Source organism: Eubalaena glacialis, chromosome 11 (assembly GCF_028564815.1).
Source record: "Eubalaena glacialis isolate mEubGla1 chromosome 11, mEubGla1.1.hap2.+ XY, whole genome shotgun sequence".
In the NCBI taxonomy this organism is placed as follows: domain Eukaryota; kingdom Metazoa; phylum Chordata; class Mammalia; order Artiodactyla; family Balaenidae; genus Eubalaena; species Eubalaena glacialis.
In genome coordinates, this window is record NC_083726.1 from 6508789 (window position 1) to 6525894 (window position 17106).

Below are 17106 nucleotides of genomic sequence, written 5' to 3' on the forward strand. Positions count from 1 at the left end.
TGATGCTGCACACAGTTGTTTTTTGATGTCCTGTATGGAGAACTGTGGCGGAGAAATCAGGGCTCTGCAGGAGTATACACATAGTCTGTTTGTAATAGTCCCTTCCCCCAACTTTCCTCAGCACTTGAGGAAGGCTGAGAGGAAGAGCAAATAAACAAACCGAGATTTTAGGGGTGTCACCTTTTCATCAGAGCCTTGAGTCTTGTTAGTCCTTAAGTGGTTTGGCTTCTCAGAGCAACACTATTCTGGTGACTCTTAGCTTGTGGCAGCCGATATGATCTTGGTGTTTGTCTTTCTGGAGATGGGGGGATGGGCATTCCGAATGGTTTAAGGTCTTGTGACTAGAGAGGCTCTTCTAGGGCTTTTGCATGACTTGTGCCATCCCTGCTGGCGCTAGGCCGCTTGGCTCTGCATTTAGGGCTTGCTAAGTTCCGAGACATGTGAACCGTGGAGCACAAGTAGCATGGGGCCGCCAGGCACCCCCGCCTCCCACCCCAGCCTCTGCCTCTGAGTCGTCTGGCTCTTGTCCTGCTCTGTCCTGGCTCAGCTGTTAGCTTTAGCCCAGTTGGGAGGAATAAAGCACAGAACTGCAATTTGCACTGTTTTATTAACAACCCAATTACTGTGTGCCCATAACCTCTTTAAGAATCACCTTGTGGGACTTCCCTGGCGGTCCAGGGGTTGGGATTCCGCACTTCCACTGCAGGGGGCACGGGTTCAGTCCCTGGTTGGGGAACTAAGATCCCTGTGGTGTAGCCAAAAAGCAAACAAACAAAAAAACACAGAATCACCTTGTAAGAGGCAGTGGTTGCTTAGGGCTGGGGGAAGGCATGGTGGGGTAGGGAGAGGGGTGATAGCTAAAGAGTACAGGGTTTCTTTTTGAGATGATGAAAATGTCCTAAAATTGGGGTGATGGTTGCCATATCTGCGAATATACTAAAAACCATTGAATTGTACACTTTAAATGGCTGAATTGTATGGTATGTGAATTATACTTCAATAAAGCTATTTTTTTTTAAAGTGTGGTATTAGAGCAAGGACAGACCAATAGAGGAATGGGGGGAAATTGACATCATAGAAATTTTACTCTTTCCCCATATGACATGACCTGTTGCTAAATATCCTAGTTTGCTTCACAGCTCTAGTTCCATGGGGGGCATAAGAGTGTGGCAGAAAGAGGATGGGCTTTGAAGTATCAGGTGAACCTGAGTTTGAATCCCCATTCTGCCGTTATTAGCTGGGTGACCTTGGGCAGGTCACTTAACTTCTCTGTGCTGGTTTCCCTTCTGTAAAAGGGGACTAGTAGTACCTATATTATGGGATCTTTTAAAAGAGCTCGGTAGAGGCAGCCATTTTCACCACGTGACAGTCACATAACAAAGGTATCAGACAGAAGAGGTAGCGCGGTCAGACGCTGTCCTGATGTCTGTGAGTTCTGCTAGGTTAACCGCTGTTCACTTGAATCCCCCTGCTGTTGTGCATTGGTAACGATGACTGAGGTAATGGATGACCCTGGCAGTCTTTAGCTAATTTGCTGGACTCTCTGCTTCTGAATTTTTTTTCTGCCTTAATCCACATGGTTTGAGTAGGTTGGTGGCAAGCTCTTGGAGAGCCCACTTGTGTCCCCTGCTTTGTGAAGCCTTCCCACCCTGGGTCACTGCTCTCTTCACGCTGTTCCCTCAACCCTTGGGGCACGTTGGTTCTAGCACTTATCAGCTCATGCCATTTTAATTTATTTACACTTCTGCCGTGACCATAAACTGTGAGCAATGCAGGGAAGGGACCTTGGCTTTTCGGTCATGGGGCCCCGAGGCCCTAAGCACTGTGCCTGGCACTAATGTTTGTTGAATGAATGCCCAATGGTTTCAAGTCTGGTGACAAACCAGTTTGGAACTGGAAATACCAGTTTAGGCCCCACATGCTAGAAGTTAGCAGGTGGGTTTCCCTGGAGCAGTGTTTCTGTCCCAGCACCACCTCCAGGGGCTGCACCCCTGTCCCAGGATGGGAGAGCTGCCAGAGGGCCAGGAGAGCTTGCCTCCTGCCAGGCATCCACTGGTGAGATGTGGCTGAAGTTATGAGGAGGGAGAAAGTGCCCTGGCCACGCTGGAAAGCTGGTCTCGCTACTTCATAGTCCTACTGCTATCTGCGTTCTTAATTCAGTTCATATACAATTTTTATTAAGCAGTAGCTGTATCCAAGACCCAGTTATGATTCTTTAGGGAAGCCAAGATGGAGAGGCAGTGTGGTGTAGTGGTTAACAGCTGGGCTTTGGAGGCTGACTGCATGGGGTTCATTCCTGGCCCTCGCCATGAACCAGCTCCAGGACACAGGGCAAGTAATATAACTTCTCTGTGCCTCAGTTATCTCACCTGGAAAATGGAGGAGGTAACAGTACTTACCCTCATAGGGTTATTTTCATGATTGACCATAAATAAAGTAAGCACTATATAAATGTTTATTGAGCAGCCTTTGTTTGTTGGATTTTAAAAAAAAATAAAGAGCATGAGGCTCTTAAACCTTGCTGTGATTGTCCCTCCCATAACCAAGAGCGCTAAGTGGGGCTCTGGGGCAAAGAAGAGTTTTCTGTCATGCTAGCTGATAGCAAGGAGAGGTAGACAATCAGCTTGCTTTGCTAGAACAACTCAGGTGTGTATTCCTTCTTAGTGGAAGAAAATACCCCCAGACAAAGGCTTTGGTGACCATGTTTTTATTGCTGCTTAAGCTTAGTTAAAGTACGTACTCTGAAAGAGAGCTGCCATGCCATTGGTTTTAGAAAGCCTGTCTTGGTACTCAACAAGCCTTTTGACTTGTTGCTCAACCTTTTCCACCCTTAGTGTCCACCGCTGGACAAAATGACCTTTAGGGCCATTAGACCTTCAGTTCCTGATCCTGTCTGTCCCACAGCAAACCCTGGGATGAAGTGGCCAGCCTCCCTGCAGAACAGAGGATGCTGCCGTGGCGTGTGCACCTCTGTAAGGGTGTAACTGACTTAACTAAGCTGGCGGCAGAGTACGGTGAAGTCTGCGTTGGGTTGACTTCGTGGGGAGAGTGAGGGGAAAGTGGTATTATAATTTTCTGAGTAGTGTGAATGATAATCACATGTCAAATAATTGAGGCTTTTGTTGATATGGTCTTTGCTTTATTGGTGTTTTTCCATTAAGGAATTTCTAAACCGAGATTTTTTTTTTTTTTTTAAAGAATCAATTTTATTTATTTATTTTTGATTGCATTGGGTCTTCGTTGCTGTGTGCAGGCTTTCTCTAGTTGCAGCGAGCGGGGGCTCCTCTTCGTTGCGGTGTGCGGGCTTCTCATTGCGGTGGCTTCTCTTGTTGCGGAGCACAAGCTCTAGGCGCGCAGGCTCAGTAGTTGTGGCTTGCGGGCTCTAGAGCACAGGCTCAGTAGTTGTGGCACACGGGCTTAGTTGCTCTGCGGCATGTGGGATCTCCTCTGACCAGGGATGGAACCTCTGTCCCCTGCAATGGAAGCGCAGAGTCTTAACCACTGGGGCACCAGGAAAGCCCCTTAAAACACTTTTTATTCAGGTATAAATATATGTACATAAAAGTGCGCATATTATACGTGTGTATACCAATGAATTTTCACAAATACACCATACCCATAACAGCTCAAAAAACAGAACACTGCTCAGAAGCATTCCTGGTGACCCCTTCCTGCTCTGTCCCTCTCTGCTCTGCCCTGTCCTGGCCTCGCTTGGCACAGAGTTGTGTCTTCTCTTTATCTAATGGGAATTATACAGTATGTTCTTGTGGGCACATACATTTGAAAATGAGGAGATAGGGGGATTTCCCTGGTGGCTCAGTGGTTAAGACTTCGTGCTCCCAATGCAGGGACCCCAGGTTCGATCCCTGGCCGGGGAACTGGATCCCACATGCATGCTGCAGCTAAAAGTTCGCATACCACAACTAAGGAGCCCGCGAGCCACAACTAAAAGGAGCCCTCCTGCTACAACTAAGACCTGGCGCAAATAAATAAATAAATATTTTAAAAAAAGGAAACCCCTCAACACTTAAAAAATAAATAAATAAAATGAGGAGATAGGATCTCTTCCTCCTCACCTAAAGTTATATTATTCTTTTTTTCCTTCACTTTCAGTTCTTTGTAAAACTCTAGGAAGTAAGGTGTTTTTGTGTTGATTTTTACTTCTAAGGAATCACACTTGCATATTTGAGTGCCCTAGTTCCTAGGAGGCAGTCACACTGCTGAGACCAGGGTCCCCTGCCTGTGTCCAGCATGAGCCTGCGTCAGGCTTCCCCTGCGTCTCCCACTGTCAAGCTGCTTTGCCTTGTGTGTGGAGTCACAGAGAGGAGCTGAGTTTTACACGTAGGGGCAATGGAAGATTATCCCATGCAAGTAAACCCCTGTCACATTAACTCCTGGCTCCTTAGAAACAGAGCATGTCTTTTTTTCCTCCTAAGTGGGAGGATCCCAAATACAAGAAGAGACTCTAAGACCGTCATATACAGTGTAAGTTAGTTTATATATAAGTTGATTTTGGGGGGTGATTTGACTTTCGTTCTCAGTCCTTTTCTCTCTGATTTTCCATGGAATACTGAGATTTCTGTTTGGCTACTTACTGAAAAGAAAGCTCTTCAGTGATGGTCCCAGCAGGCTTGCAGCGGCGGTCTGAGAACCTGGTGCCTGTAGGGTGAATGCAGCAGTGTAGGTGAATGGCCTTATCTCGGCTGCAAGGAGTCGGCAGCCAACAGGAAATGATGAAATGTGCTGGGAGAATTCAGCTGGGAGCCGAGGTCAGACATACCAGCAGGGACGGAAGGAGGCAGGTACGGAAGCTGATCTGCCAAGTTAGGCAGTTGAAGCCGCCTTTGACAGGAAAACGTGAGTGTGCTGTTTAGAACATGCATTTCCTTTAAGGGAGACCTTCTGAAAGTAAAATTTTCATTGATCTTTTTTTTCCCTCCAGAGTGATTGATTTAACAGAACCCTTACCTTTTAAGCACACCTAGTTTTAGAGCTTCTTGATGGAAATGTTCACCCAGTTCAATATCAACTGAACAGTGTGGAGTGTTTTATCCAAAATGCTTTGAGAAAATGTTAGAGTACATGTTTGATTTTCTTGGTGAATTCATCTTGACCTAAACAAATGAAGGACTATGCTTTATAATTTCTACTCTGGTTTTAGAACATATGTGCATGCTTCATTTCAAAATAGAGGAAATAAATTAAAAACTTAGGCATGTTTTAGACTAGTTTGCATACCTCTGGCTGTACTTTTTTCTTACTGTGTAGCTAAATGAATTACTCGAGTTAACAGTTAATAGAGGGTTGGTTTCTTTTCCCCCTACTGTCAGGCATTACGTTTATTACATGCTACAACTTCCTTTCTGAACAGCCACAGCTAATCTACAAACTCACAACTGGGACTTGTGATAGAAAATGAACAAATTAGCTTTTCCAGTTAACTGTAATTGCTGTTTCGTGACCGGCTCTTCCAGAATCGCAGAATTAGCATGCAGCTTGCTCCAAGGCCCCCCTCCGTCTTCCTCCTCAGTCAGTTCTTATTTTTCTTCTCATCTGGACCCTGTGCTCTCGTCCCCATCTGACTGCTATCACTGGACACTTTATTTTCATTTTTATTGGATAGCAAAATGGAAAACTTTCATTGTTTCAATAGCTGAGCAGCTTTACATACATATTTGTTTCTTATCTTGAAGTTGTACTCTGGAATTGAAAAATTTTGGCTCCCTCTCCCTTTCTTTTGTTTATGCAGTACTGTAATTCTAATTAGAAGATTTTTTTAAAAAATCCCGATATGTGAGTGATTCATCACTATTTATTGGCTTACCTATTGCTGTGAACGTTAGAAAGGCAGTGTCCTCTTTCTGTTCTCCAGAAAGCGCCATGCTGGTACAGTCTGTGCCACACACACAAGCATATTTTCTTGTTAGGTCATTACCTAGTGTGATGTATGTATTTCTAACACTTCTAAGGTTGCATATTTCCTATTTTCTAGACCTTAATCAGGTTTCCTATTTTCAGACGTTAATCAGGTTTCACCCTTGCTCTTATAATTTAGAACAGGGGTCCCCAACCCCGGGGCCGTGGACCAGTACCGGTACCAGTCTGTGGCCTGTTAGGAACCGGGCTGCACAGCAGGAGGTGAGCGGCGAGAGAGCGAAGCTTCATCTGCTGCTCCCCATCACTCGAGTTACTGCCTGAACCTTCCCCCCGTCCCCTGCCTGTGGAAAAATTGTCTTCCACGAAACTGGTCCCTGGTGCCAAAAAGGTTGGGGACCGCTGATTTAGAATATCTCAACTTCCTTCTTTCTTCATATATAAGATATCTTACCTAATTCTAGGTGAACTTTAATGCTGCATTTATGAAAATAATAAACAGGTATCCTAGCTTCAAACTGAAGTATGTCTTATAGGTCTGAGATTTATGCCAGTAGTAAGCCCCCCCCACTTTTATACATTGTTAGTATTCTGTTTTGCTCAGCCATATAATTCTATTATTTAGGAGGTGGCATAATTAAAAAGGTGGGAACATGATCTTCAGAGTTGTAATGGCTCTTGGAGTCGTTATAGTCAGGCCCATTCATTTAAAAAAAAATTTTTTTTTTAATTTTTATTTAATTAATTTATTTATTTGGCCACACCGTGCAGCACGTGGGAATCTTAGTTCCCTGACCAGGGTTCAAACCTACGCCCCCTGCAGTGGAAGCGTGGAGTCCTTTTTTTTTTTTTTTTAAACATCTTTATTGCAGTATAATTCTTTACAATGCTGTGTTAGTTTCTGCTGTATAACAAAATGAATCAGCTATACATATACATATATCCCCATATCTCCTCCCTCTTGCGTCTCCCTCCCACCCTCCCTATCCCACCCCTCTAGGTGGTCACAAAGCACCGAGCTGATCTCCCTGTGCTATGCAACTGCTTCCCACTAGCTATCTATTTTACATTTGGTAGTGTATATATGTCCATGCCACTCTCTCACTTCGTCCCAGCTTACCCTTCCCCCTCCGCATGTCCTCAAGTCCATTCTCTACGTCTGCATCTTTATTCCTGTCCTGCCCCTAGGTTCTTCAGAACCATTTTTTTAAGCGTGGAGTCTTAACCACTGGACGGCCAGGGAAGTCCCCCTTCATCTTTTTTTTTTTTAAACAAAGGAATTAAGACTGTGAGGTGAAATGCCTTGCTGACTTGTCCAAGGTCACATGGCTTGTTGGTGGCTGAGTGAGTCTGGAACCCAGTTCTCCTGACTTCTGGGCCACTGGCTTTTCCTTTACCTACTTTGTCCACATATTATCTCAAGATTAATAGGACTTGGCCAAGACTGGCTTTTTTCTTCTTATGAGTCCATTTTCATTTGTTTCATTTTCAAATACTCAGCTTTTATTCAAGAATTTCCCTAAGTGAGCACCATTCGGCACAGGTGTGCAATGAATTACCTCAAGCACAAATTACCTGTCAAGCACAATAAGCATTGACATTTCTCCCTTTGTGAGAGATTTTTCTTAAAAACAAAGAGTTCTCTATTTTATAAAGGTTTTCTTGTTTCTCCCCTAAACTAGGTCTTACTCAATTGTTACTGTTATAAGAAAACCTCATTATATGATTATCTGCTAGATGAGAAATCCATACTTAATAAAATCATAACTAATAAAAAAAATAGACGAAAGTACTTGATTCTTCTTTGAAAAGAGGATTCTTCAGATTGTGAAAGGAAAACCCTGAACTCTGTGGGAGCATTTTGGCCCCCTAGGAAGGAATACTGACAACTCTATCTTGCTAACTCTCAGTCTGGACTGACAGGGTTTTGGAATAGGATAGACTTTAAAATAATACATTATAATGTAAATAAAAGGGGTAGTGATTTAATTTATAAAAATGAAATTTATCTACAACCTTCCAGAAACATTTAAAAATAGTCTCTCCTAAAAATTGAATTTGAATCCTCTGAAATTCAAGTATGGGAATTAGATGCAAATAGAGGCATACTGAGAACAGTGAGTGACTGTTCTTAGACCTTGATGTGGCTCCCACTCTGTCCAAAGTCACCTTAAAATGCCTTGGAGAGGTTCATAGAATAGCACTTATTTGTATTTTCTGAAGTACTTAGAGTATATGTTGTGGAAAATTTCTGAAACAAATATACTACAGGAAAATAGGCATTTTTATAAATATTTTAATTGTACTTGAAATTGTGGTCAATAACTTTATACCTATTTTAATTTATAAAACCTGGGAATGAAGTAGGATACATGAGCAATGTTTTTTTTTTTTTTTTTTTAATGCTGACTGTGGACCTGCATTCTTGCCCTCTTTGCCTGGAGATGAGCAATGCTTTTGTGCACTGGGTTGGGACTGTGTCTTCCCTCCTGGTATTCTGGTACCACTTTTTGTCATTGTCCTTGAAGAAGCTGCTTTCAGTTGATGAGCCAGATGACTACATCGGGGGTTAAAGAAAGGGTGAGGAGGCTGCTTCAGGGACTGGCTTAGTTCACTTCTCCCATAATTTAGTTACCTTTGTTCCCCAATCAGCATTTTATATCTCCTGCTGTATTTTCAGTACATATTAACTATAGAATATTTTAACTGGCTTCCTTTTCTTAATACATGTCGGGTTGGCCTTAATAAATATATAATTATATATATGCATATATAAACAATTAATATATAATAGTCCTAGTCAGTAATAAGTAATATTTGACATTCCTCCTTGCCCCTAGCTTCTGTCCACATTAGTGTAGATTCTGATTGTGCCTGTGAGATTTAAATATGTGAAGGGGGATGTGGTGCTGGCTTTGCTGCAGGCTGAGGAGGACTTTAAAGGCAGCCCCTGAGGCTGCTCTTGGCCCAGAAGTCTCTGAGAGTGTGTGAGGTTGGGGTTATCTGGGCCTTCTTCACTTCCGTCTCTGCTCGAGGCATCTCTGCACGCCAGCTTCTAGCGGTGGCCTTAGAACCTCCGCTAAGGCTTTGAAGAAACTTCTCCTAGTAGCCCAAGTAGATCCCAGGCTCCAGAGGCAGGTAAAGAGGTCTGTGTGTGTGCTGGGGGTCAGGGTGGGGGTGAATAGTAACAATGGAAAACATGGGCCATTAATTTGAATGAGTGAGTGAACGAATGAAAGGGTTGCAATGGTCTCCTTCCCACAGAAATTGAAGGCACTATAGTTGTGTTTCACTGGGCTGGTCTAAATGCATTTGCATCTCACAGTTCTGCCTTGATGTCAAGTGGCAGACTAGGTGTCTATTTAATGTCTCCAACAGCCCTGGGAATCTGGCCTCAATTTTTTTTCTAATTAGACTGTCATACGTGAATCATAAGACATGAATCTCTCTGTGGACTCACAAAGCACAATGTTCTGTCTTTTGGATAACTTAAAGAATCTAACACAAAGTGTTCTGAATTTGAAATGTGTGACGATGGCCATCACAATAGTATGGGATTTTAAATTTCTTTATGTTAATGTGAAGCCTGTGCTACGAATTTCATACTCAGTCTTGTTTCTCATTGGAATTTGTTCTGCAGTGGAATCCTTGAGGGATATCAGGGAGAATGATTTTGCTGGAGACTGCTACTTGACAAGATGTTATTGATGGAACTAACAGGGCTAAAATGTTGAACTTACCAATTTGGAATTTTCTTTGATTCTCAAGTTCCTAACATGTATTGGTAGTGCTCGTTTAGCAAAATAAATGAAGCACAGGGCAATATGGAGACAATAAAGTGATCTTTTTATGGTTCTTTTCTGGTATGAGCTGACACATAAAGAAAAAATAACACAGGGCACAGTGGACTTATGACCAAGTATCTGTTGACTTGGAAAACAGAAACATTTTGTTAACTTACCACCTCTGAGGGTGTTCAGCTCAGGTTCACTTATTCGTGAGATCTGACCTTTATTGTGCGGGAAGAATGTTACACAACAAGACTACGAGGCCATGCGGAGAAGTGTCATGACCATTTTTTGAGGAGAAATCGTTGCATATTTAATGTTGACTTCTAAGGCATTAATTTATCTTAGGCACATCCAGTAGACTTCTGAGGTTGAAGAGTTTGAATTTGGGATGGGTAGAGGTTGTCATAATGATGAAAAGTCATGGTGTGAGACTTATGTAAACTGCGCTTGTTCCATCACCTGACTACTTTCATTAACAGCTGTGCAGGCACCTGAGCGAGCTCTGTGCTTATTTCTGACCATCCATTAGGTCACTACCTGGAGGGACAGTCCACCTAAACGCTGGCTGGCTGGATCACTTGCTTCGTTCACTTGTGCGGGCACGCATGCATTCAACTTACCCGCTTGGTGGAGTTTCTTGTGCACTCAGTTTGTGTCAGGCATGATGCTAGTAGGCCCTGGGATCCATGATGGTTAAGACTGAGTTCTTGCCCCTGAGAAGCCCACAGTCCAGACGGATAAAGAGACTTCTAAACTCCAGGGTGATACATCTTCTTACAGTGCTACAGGGACCTTATCTGCTGTGAAGAATGGGGGAGGTCGGGGAAAACTTCACAGGTTGGTGGTGTGTTTTGGAGAGAGAGGTTTGTCAGGCAGACAGGAGAAGCAGGGGGAAATATATATGCGAAGGCAAGGAGGTCAGAAGGAATATGCCGTGTTTGGGAGTTTGATACGGCTGAACAGTAGTATATATGTAGCTGGGCTTCAGGTATGTCAAATTTATCTGGCCCAGGCCAGTATTTTTCATCCTAACCCAGTTCTTTCTTCTGAATTTTCTGTTTCTCTTTGTGGCATCACCACCGACCTTGCCTCCAAAACTAGGAACTTTTAAGCCTTATTCCCCCTCCACCCTTCATTCACAGGTTACTTTATCCTGCCTGTTCTTCTCTTGAATATTACTCCTCTTTCCTGGTCTCCTAACCCTTTCTCTTTCTCCAATCTCTAACCTCTAGAGCTGCACTGTCCAATATGGTAGCTGGTAACCGTGTGTGGCTATTTATATTAAAATGAACTAAAAGTAAATACAAAAAAGTCAATTCCCCGGTTGTACTAGCTGCATTTCAAGCAAGTACTCAGCAGCTAGTGGCTGCTGTATTGGACAGCCCAGGTCTACAGGCTTGATGGTCTGTTCTCTGCTCTCTGTCTGAGGGAACTTTCTTTCACGGGCCTTTGATCAGGTCCCTCCCCATAACTTTCCCAATTCCCAGTGTGACCTTCAAGACCCCCAGCCTGGTGGCACTTGTCTTGCCTTGTATTCAGCTACTCCCTTTTTTGCTCTGCCACTGTCACATTCTTGATTCTTTCATACCTTTTAACCTTAGTACATGCTGTTTTGTCTTTCTCCAGAGTACCTACCATTTGCTGTCTGTGCATTCTCCTGCACACTTCAGACCTAGCTCCAGGCTCTCTTCGTTGGCTTTCTTCAGGTTAATCTCCTTCTCGTTGTACTCCAGTACTTGTAATCACACCGTCGTAGGCGGCTGTGAGAGAGCACAGATGGTGCTTATCGTGTGGTGCCATCGTCGTTTGTCTATCGCTCTGTGGCAGGCATAGTGGCTAAGCTTTGGAGACAGATAGGCTTAATTTCAAAACTAACCATTTACTTGCCATGTGCCTTTGGGCAAGATATTTAACCTCTGACTCTTGGTTTCTTCTTCTGTACAATGAAGATTATAATGGTCTTTCCCTCATGTTAAATGAAACCAAATGTGTAGAGCCCCCAGCACTGTACTTAACTAGACAGCTCTCAAGTCATAGCTGGGAGCTGTCATTCTAGACAGATATCTTTAGTGTCCTTCAGCCTTGCTAAAACCGTATCATCTACAAATAATGTTTTGATTCTCCTTTTCTAATTCTTATACTTTCTACTTATTTTTCTTATTGCTTTGGCTAGTCCTCCAGTACAATTTGAATAGAAGTGGTACTGAATAGATGTAGCCCTTTCTTGTTCCTGTGCCTTCTCTTTGCTACAGTTCTTCTGTGTGTGTGTTTACGTGTGTGTGCGCGCTCATGTGCCTTTTTGTTTTGATTGAGTTCCACCATGCTCCTGCTCCCCCCAACCCCAATCATTGCATTTGTTTTTCTCTCTTAGCTTGGAAATTAAATTTTGTCTAGTCCTTTAGTGGTTATCCTAGATATCCATTTTTAACAAAAACATTTAACAAAATCTGAAGTGATGACTTTATGTTTCTCTTGACTAATGGAAGGATTTAAAACATTTTAACTCCACATCCCCTCCCAACTTGTCCAGTATTTCTTTTCTGAATTTTTTAATCCTATAAATTAGATACTGTGTTTCATAGTGTCAATGCTGTTTAGATTTATCCGTGTATTTGCTAGTATATTTACTTACCATTCTCTCTTGTGCTTCAAGCCTTCCAGCTGAGATAATTTCTTTTTGCCTGAAGTATATCCTTTAAAATTTCCCTTTCTGCAGGGGTTTTTTGGGTGGTATATATTTTGTCTTTCTGAAAATGTCTAGTTCTTAGTTCTTAAAAACTAGTTCTGCTGGGTTTGGAATTCTTGGTTGGCAGTTTTTGTTGCTTAGCATGTTGAATATATCAATTCTCTCTGGCTGCTTTTATGATCTTTTCTGTACCTTTGAGGTTCTACAATTTTAATTTAATTTGTCTTGGTATGGTTCTCTCTTTCTTTTTAAAGTCTTGCTTGAGTTCATTGGGCTTCCTTGATCTGTGATTTAATGTCTTTCAGCGTTCTGAAAAATTATCTTTAAATATTGCTTCTTCCCCGCTCTTAATGTTATCTCCTTCTGGAACTTCATGAGTTGTAAGTTAGACTTCACTATTTCTTCCAAGTCTATTAGTCTTTCTTTTGTATTTTCTGTCTTTGTCACCTCAGAGAGAAAGCTGACTTATCTACTTATATTCTAGGGTTTCTCCTTTAAACTTACCTTTTTGGTAACTTTAGATTCTTTTTTTTGTTTTATTTTTTAAAATTTATTATTTATCTATTATTTTTATTTTTGGCTGTGTTGGGTCTTCGTTTCTGTGCGAGGGCTTTCTCTAGTTGAGGCAAGCGGGGGCCACTCTTCATTGCGATGCGCGGGCCTCTCACTATTGTGGCCTCTCTTGTTGCGGAGCACAGGCTCCAGACGCGCAGGCTCAGTAGTTGTTGCTCACGGGCCTAGTTGCTCTGTGGCATGTGGGATCTTCCCAGACCAGGGCTCGAACCCATGTCCCCTGCACTGGCAGGCAGATTCTCAACCACTGCGCCACCAGGGAAGCCCCTAGATTCTTTTATTATATTTTATAACATAATAAAGTGATACAATTTTACTATATTCAGTTTTTAAAATTTTTCAGTGGGAGCGTCATTAAGATTCCTGGTCTGCCTTGCTGCTGAAAACACAAGTCTGTTCTGTCATACTGTGTGTCTGTGCCCGAGCCTAGCACATTCCTTGACTCATTCCTTGCAGACGTGTTTATTGTGCACCTGTTATGCATCAGTGGTAGGGATGTAGGAGTGAACAAGACGGAGTCCTTGTTCTCCAGGAGCTTGCGTTCTTGTGACTGGAGACAGTATATAAGTACACAATTTGGCATGTGGGGCTGAGTGTTATTAACGAAATAATGCAGAGTTAGGGGCTGACATGTCAGAGGAATGGGGAGGGGTTAGGGAAGGCTTTCTTAAGAAGAAGGTGATGTGTGAGCAGATATCTGATGATGTGAGGCAGCAAACCTACAGATCCTGGAGGAAGGGTGTTCCTGGTAGAGCGGAAGCAGGGGCGAAGGTAGGCCCAAGGCTGGTGCATTTGGAGACCCAGAGGAAGGTCACTGTGGCTGGCACTGGAAGGAGCCGAGACTGGAGCTGGAAGCTGAGGCCAGATCACACGGGACCTTGCAGCGGGGGAGTGTAGGTAAGTGGGACAGGCAGCTGTTGACACGTTTTCAGTTTGGTGGCTTGAACCAAAGAAGCTGAGGCAGAGGTGGTGTGAGGTGGCCATGTTCTGCCTCTGTTTCAGGGTGGAGCTTTCTGTGCCCTCGTGGGTGTGGGCGTTGTTTTCAGTCTGTCTCCAGGCTCTCAGAGCAGCTCCTGATTCTCCCCTTGGTTGGAGCACCTCATACTCACTCTCAGTGGGCTGCAGGCAGCCGGCCTCTCCCTCCCTCTTCCAGACTGCTCTTCCGCCTGCCCCCTCTTCCCTCCCACCTGTCAGCCTAATCAGGTGGGACCTTGTCTTATCTTTCCTGCTAGACTGTGGTTCCTGGACTGCAGCACCACCTCTTATTACTGACTTATTTCACTCCCTTCCCCAGCTCTTGAGGTGGGGCATGGCCAGCGAGACCCAGGGACCAGGAGGAGTTGTACTAGGGACAAGCAGGTAGAGAGGGACATTTGCTGAGTGCCTCGTGTATGCAGGCACTCACATACAACGTGTCATTTAAATTTCCCATTACTTCCCCCTGAAGTAGGTCAGCCATGTTTATCCTCATTTTACAGGTGAGAAGAATGAGGCTTAGAAGTTAAAACTTACACCTATCATAGCCACCACTGCTAGTTCCCGCCCTGCTCTCTCTCCCCATTTAAGGGAGACTTTATTTAGCTCAGCAGCTTTAGATTGTTGCTTGATAAGTGGGCTCCCTGTTCCTTTCTCCAAATTACTGGATAGTCCTTCACGTTATGGGAACTTTTTTAAAAATAAAATCACAGTCAAGTTAGAACTCAGTTGTCAGTTTGTCACTCGAGGTCCACACTGGCACTGTGTCCTTCCTCCCCTGGAACAGAATGCTTTGGCTCCAGCTTGTACGTTTGAATGAAATGTAATAGTGTCTTGAGAAAGTGGCCCCATAGTTGAGTGCGTAGATACCTACAAAATACTTAAAAACCAAACCCGTTTGTGGTTTGCATGACTTTTTTTTTTTTAAACTTCAAAGGCACATATTTACAGCACTGCTTGAGAAGTATTTGAGTAGTTTGTTTCCTGACAGAGCTCTGATGGGTGTGAAGTCTAGTCAGTGGTTTCCTAGCCTTCTCGTGGTGGGCTTTTTTCAGGATGTGCTTTTTTTTTTTAGTTTATTTGGCTGCGTTGCATCTTAGTTGCGGCACATGGGCTCTTAGTTGCAGTGCGCAGGCTTCTCTCTAGCTGTGGTGCGCGGGCTCCAGAGCGCGTGGCTCAGTAGTTGCGGCACGAGGGCTTAGTTGCCCCGCAGCATGTGGGATCTTAGTTACCCGACCAGGGATCGAACCCATGTCCCCTGCATTGGAAGGCGGATTCTTAACCACTGGACCACTAGGGAAGTCCCCCAGGATGTGCTGCTTTTTATTGCTGTTAGGTGGACAGAGCAGAAGTCACTCTTTTTGCAGCATAATGAGCCACTGAGGCTGGCGACCAGATGGTGTGACCATCAGCACCCTGCCCTTTGTAAATTATCTCTCCTCTTTCCTTAAAAGCCACTTCCCAGGGCTTGCCCTCAGGATCTGTGTGACCCTCTACTGCACTGGTTTATCCCACCTTCTCTTTGCCATGCAGGTTCCTCTACTGGAATGCCCTTCCCTACTTCTCCAGCTGATGAATTCCCACTGAAATGTCAGCCCCATGTACCCTTTCAGGACCCTCCTGTTCCAATAGTGTGTTCTCTCCTAGGCCTTGGTGCTGTGTTGGAGGAGGTTGTTCAAATGTCCGTCAAGCCTGTGGGAAGGGGAATGCCTCAGTGATGGCGCCCGGCTTGTTTGACTGAAGCTGGCCCATAGTCACCATCACTCTGGAGGCCCCCACAGTGGCACTGGGCCAGGCCCCAGACAGATTCCATTTGATCTGCACTACCTCTAAGGCAGATTGGATTCCACTTTACAGATGAGCAGTGTCAATCACAGACCTCTCGAGTTTTTTGCCTGAGGTGATTAGGCCATCAAGGGATCACCCCAGCATGTCTTGTGAAGCATCATAGATGCAGCTTTCAGAGGCTAGATTTCAGTTCTAGCTGTATGCATCCAGGTGTGCCGTGTCCTTTGGTATTGTTCTCTCTTGCTGTGTCTAGTTTTCAGGGCGGGTAAGTTTCACCCCTTCAGCTGGGGTGCAGCCCCGCTAGAGTGCTCAGTGCTCAGTCAGACTTTGAGGGAGGGAAGAGCCTCGGAAAGTGCTGGTGCCCTGCACAGGAAAAGAGGCCGAGGAACTGCCCACAGAGGCCCTTTGTGTGACAGGAAGTCCTGCTTCTAGAAGGGGCCGCCTCAAAGTGGAGGGGCTGAAAGAAGCTGAAGTGGTTGACCTGGGGCCACTCTGACTCATGCTTGTTGTTAATAATGTCCTTTGTCGAATCTTGGGAACCTGCTTTAACAGAGCTTGGAGGGTGGCCCCATAACTGCCTGCTCTCAGTGGTCAGTGTTTCTCTTCCCCTCTTTCCCTATCACATCTGCCCTTGTTGAATACCCCCATTTTCTTGCCTGAACAAAGGACAACCTCCTGACCCATTCTGTATTTTTTCCTTCTACTTTTGCCAGAAGAATCTTTCTGTCTCGTCTGACTTTTCTTTTTTAGTGTTTAAGTATGTCTCTTGAGTTGGAAAACTTGCAGCTCAAGGAGGAAGTAACCCACTGGGCAAGAGATTCTCACTGAGAGAAGGAATCTTTGGGAAGTGTTTGATAAAGCTTAATAGCTGTCTCTGGCGGTGCTCCTCAAAGATTGGCACAGGGGAGGTGGAGCCGCACAGAGAATTTCAAGGAATAAAGGTGAAATGAGGGTGCCCGAATCGACAGCCCAGTTCCCTGCAACTTTCATACACATCTCTTGTATCTGTGACATCTGTCTCTTGTTAGGTGCTGTGTTAGGATGTAAGGACATCCTGAAGTGAATGGGGGAGCTAGTGGTGGTGATGAGCCAGTGCGTCCCCATGTGCTTGCTTCCCAACCCTGACCGCCAGCTGGACATGAGAGAGGAGCAGCGAATTTCCAGGACGGTGTGTGTGTGTATGCGTGATGCCACTTGTGTGAAGGCATTCTAAGATTATGTTAGAATAACACTGCTTCAGCCTTGGCAGGCAGCTTTGCGTGCTGTGGTGTAACTGGGGCTCCTTGCTGGGTTGACATGGTAGCCAATCAATGAGTACTTGTTCTTTGGAGCTGTAAAATGAGTCTTTGTTGAATGTGACTGCCTGGGCGATCATCATAGAATGCTTACATTTTGGGGACAGAAGAAGCCACATCTGTT

The 17106-nt window shown here is 44.4% G+C and overlaps 1 protein-coding gene across 4 annotated transcripts in view; it reads left to right on the forward strand.

Annotated features, from left to right (window-relative positions):
* Positions 1 to 17106, forward strand: part of PACSIN2 (protein kinase C and casein kinase substrate in neurons 2) — a 133813-nt gene that overhangs the window by 38467 nt on the left and 78240 nt on the right. Inside the window, exon 1 of one of the 4 annotated variants that reach the window (XM_061204240.1) lies at positions 4776 to 4857. The exons of the other annotated variants lie outside the window; for them this stretch is intronic. The gene's annotated coding sequence lies outside the window, so the exon portion shown is untranslated. Of the gene's footprint in view, positions 1 to 4775; positions 4858 to 17106 lie in introns of those variants that run through there. 4 annotated transcript variants of the gene reach the window in all.